This window comes from Lipotes vexillifer, unplaced genomic scaffold (assembly GCF_000442215.2).
Source record: "Lipotes vexillifer unplaced genomic scaffold, Lipotes_vexillifer_v1.1 scaffold253, whole genome shotgun sequence".
Classification (NCBI taxonomy): domain Eukaryota; kingdom Metazoa; phylum Chordata; class Mammalia; order Artiodactyla; family Lipotidae; genus Lipotes; species Lipotes vexillifer.
In genome coordinates, this window is record NW_006780322.1 from 539373 (window position 1) to 543421 (window position 4049).

Here is a 4049-nt window from a genome sequence, read left to right on the forward strand (position 1 = left end):
CTTTTAGAGCTTTTCTGTGGTTCTGCATCTGCTGGGGGAGGCTTGACTGCTCTCAGACATGGTTTTAATGGCCTGGGGACAGGACAAAACCCCGAGGTTTCCTTAATGACCTTTCAGGGCTCCATCCTCCTGGGATTGTGCCAACCCTTTGAAGGGGGTTCTGGCCTTCATACGCCACCTCCTTGCCTCTTTGGGCCTCTGTGGTGTACCTTTTCCAGCCTCTGTCCTCTCAGGGTGTCTGGAGGCCCAACGTTTGCATTCAGCTTGATGACAAATGCTGTCCCTCGAAGGTTAAGAATGTGGGCTGGGAGTCAGGCATCTTCATGTTCTAGTTCTGACTGTATCACTTGCTAGCTGTTTGACCTTGGGCAAGTCACAAACCTTCTCTGTAACTTAGTTTCCTCATCCACATAGTGGGGATAATGGATCTCGTCTCCTGGACTGTGTGGATAGTAAAAGAGGTACAGAGTTTGGCACACAGTGAGCATGCAGTAAGTCTAGCTCTGCTGATTCTCTAGCACCTGTCATTTGTCTTGCCTCTCAGGTGTGGTCCACAGGCCAGCAGCCCTGGCATCCCCTGGAAGCTGGGTAGAAATGGAGCCTCTCAGGCCCATCTGCACCCATTGCATCAGAATCTGCATTTTTACCAGACTCAGCGATCCTTTTGTACTTTGCAGTTTGAGAAGCAGTGTTGTATGTCACTCCTGAAGAGCAGCGTCTGTAGCGGCACGTACCTCTTACATGCAAGGAATTTTCCCTTAGTGCTCCTTTCCTGATGGAGCATGTCTTGGCTGCAGTCATACCTGGGACAAGTCCCAGATAATGATCATCTTTGTCAAAACCTGTTTCCTGAGCACACGCTTCCTGGGCTTTGGAGAGTTCAGGTGCTCAGACAGTGCCGGGGTTGAGGTGGGTGCCATGTAGGTGAAACAGTTCAGTGCCTGCAGTGAAGGATGTGCAGGTCGTTGTTTTACATTCTGTAGGGGCTGAAGAATCTAGGCTTTGAGAGCTGAGTGCGTGTCAGGGAAATTGTACTGGGGCAGAATCACTGTCCTTCCTGTCCTGGTGAGTGCTGTTTCAAATGCACTTTGTGGAACAGAGGCCTTGTTCATTTTAGCACTCTTTATCCATAGAAAGTACTTATTGATGCCTGATCCTCCCCCATGTATGTATTCCTTTGATAATTTGTCCCGGGTTGGGGGGAGGCGGAGAGGGATGAGGGTTTCTAGGGTCAATTATCTCGGAAGAAGTGGGTTCAGTGGACTTTGGAAGGCAAGCCTTGGCTGGGCAGGGGAGAGACGCAGCTTTCTTCTGTGTAACAACTGAGTGTCCTTGATGATGCACCCAGGTGGAGGGAAAGTTGGCCTCTGATCCGTGAAGTGATGTAGAGCAGGCAGGGGACCGTCCTACTGTGGTTCTCACACTGGGTCTGGTGAATTCAGTCACCTGAGGAGGTACTCCCTTCCACCTTGAAATGTAGATTTCTAGGCCTGGCCCTTCTAATTCAGTAGGTTTTAGGTTGTATCTTAGTATGAATAGATAATAAAGAAATCCCGCACTGATACATGCAGGTTCGGGTGCCGCAGCTGTAGAGCTGTGAAGATGAGTCTGTCTCGTGAGCCACCATCTAGATATGTGCTGGGGCCATGGTCAAATCCTAATTGGCTTTGGCCAGGTCTCAGCCACGGATGGGAGTAACAGGCCTTTGTCCACAAGCTGTTGGTTGTGTGGCCTTGCCTTCGCCATCTCAGCCTGTCACACTTCTGGGAGAAGGCCTGCTCCAAGTAGCTGGCAGGGTCCAATGAGTCCTGCCCCTGACTGATAGGGAGACAGATGGCAACAGTGACTGAGGGTCCAGAGGCAGGTCCCAGCCATTCTCAGCCTCACTCTGCTCTGGATGGGGGAATCTCAGAAAATGGTGAGGAAAGTCTTCTTTTCCTTCCTGGCATCCCTGAAAAGCAAGTCCAGAGAAGAACCCCAAATTCCCTGGGGAAGAGCAGGAGAAGCAGAAGTGACCTTATGGGGAGGGGGTTGGGAAGCGGGGGGGGGACAAGGATCCTTTGGGCCGAGGACCTGAGCCTCAGCTGGGCTGGTAACATAATGCATCGTCTTTCATCGAGGGGTTGGAGGGAGAGGCGAGGATCCCATTCTGTCTCAGCCAACTGAGACGATAAGATAGGAACGGGAATTTTCTTTTGTCTCTTTTTCCTATTACGACAGTGATATATGGCTCTTATAAAAAATTCAAACAGGACAAAAATAGGCAATGCGGGAAGTGATAGTTCCCTGCACCCTCACTCTGCAGAGATAACCACTGTTACTGCTGTGGTGTGTGGAGTGTGACTAGCTGGGGCGTAGGACCCCTGACCCTTATGCCCAAGTGAAGGATGTCTGTGCTTGCGGATTCCCGTCGCTCAGGGCTTGGTGGGTCTGCGGCTGGAGTCCATATACTTCTCTTTGCCCCACCTCCCAGAATCTTTCTGTGCTAAATGAGGCCTGGTCCAGGTTTGGGCAAGGTGACTTGGCCTTGAAAGAGTTAAAGGGTCAGGCCCAAAGTGGACGTTGGGTTGGGAAAGCAGGGGTATGAGGATGTTGATGCTAGCTGGTTTGTCTTTCTATTAAATGTCTCCTCGTGCCCCCAGACACATCCTCACACGCATCCCGTCAGTCTGTCTCTCAGCTCTCTTCTCCACTCCCTGCCCCTCCTCCCCCCCATCTTTCCTCCCTGTGCCTGCTCATCACCGAGAGCAGCACGTAAACACCCACACACCCTTTGAGCATAGCCCTCCGCCCTCCCTGCCTGTGCCACCGTCTGTCCTGACCCAGCCTTACTGGGGGTGGTCTCTCCGGTTTGGGAGGGAAAACGAACAGCCCAGGCTCCCTTCACTTAGGCCATCCAGTGGTCCCCAAGCAGAGGCTGGGTGCATAGCCCGCAATGGACACCTAAGAGGTTAGTCATGGTGGACTCTTCCAAAGGGGTGCAATTGGAAGTGTCTCTGGGAAGACCTTTTCTTTTCTTTTTCTTTTTTTTTTTTTAAAGTCACAGCATTTAAACCTACCACCACCACCAAGCCCTTGCAGTGACTGATTTCTGGACATTTGGATGTGCAGGGACTTTCATACAAAAGACCTCCCACTTAATGTCTGTGAGAAGCTCAAGGAGCTGGTGTTGCGGGGTGAGCGGATCTTAGGTGGGAGATGACCACCACAGCATGGACTGAGGCGTGTGGGGTGTGGTACAGTGTGTAGTGTTTGTGTGTGGTGTGGTGTGTGTATCCTCTGAGGGACTTGGAGCCCTTCAGTGACCAATTTGACCACCTCCACCGGGCTTTATTCCACGATCATGCTTGGTTGGCTGAGTCCAGAATTCTATGCTGGAAGCTTTTCCTTCAGAGTTTTGAAGGCATGACTCCATATGGTGCCCAGTGTTACTAATGAGGACCTGATGCTATTCTAATTCCTGAATGTACAAATGTGTCTCCCCTCTTTGGAAACCTTCAGGGTCTCCTGAATGTACAAACCTGGTGCTCTGAAACCTTGCAGTGATACCTGCTGGCTGGGTCTTTCCAGCTGCATGCTTGTGGGCCCTTCTGTGCTGGTGCTCATGTCCTTCAGGAGAACTTTCTTGTATTGTTTCTTTCATGATCTCTTGCTCATTGTGTTCTCTGTGTGCTCACTGTGTCTTCTTTTTTTAATTAATAGAGTTTAGCTTTAGTTTTAGGTTTACAGAAAAACAAGTGGAAAGTACAGAGAGCTCCTGTATATATTCCCTCACGCCCCCTCCTGCTCTAGTTTCCTCTATTATTAACCTCTTACATTAGTGTGGTACATTTGTTATGAATGATGAGCCAATAGCAATACATTATTATTAATTAGAGTCTCCTTCCTGGCTGCTTGTTCTTGGATAAGTTACTTCACCACAGAGCTTTGACCTCCTGATCTGTAAAATCCCAGGTTTGTTGTGAGGTGTAAATGGAAGGGAGATGAGCACCCCCGCATTCCTTTGTCACACACGGTAGGTGCTTACAGATGAGTGAGTGCTCTTTCCC

General features: G+C 50.1%; 1 protein-coding gene across 1 annotated transcript in view; it reads left to right on the plus strand.

The window, feature by feature from the left end:
* Positions 1–4049, plus strand: part of RAB11FIP5 (RAB11 family interacting protein 5) — a 35790-nt gene that overhangs the window by 15735 nt on the left and 16006 nt on the right. The window lies entirely within an intron of this gene.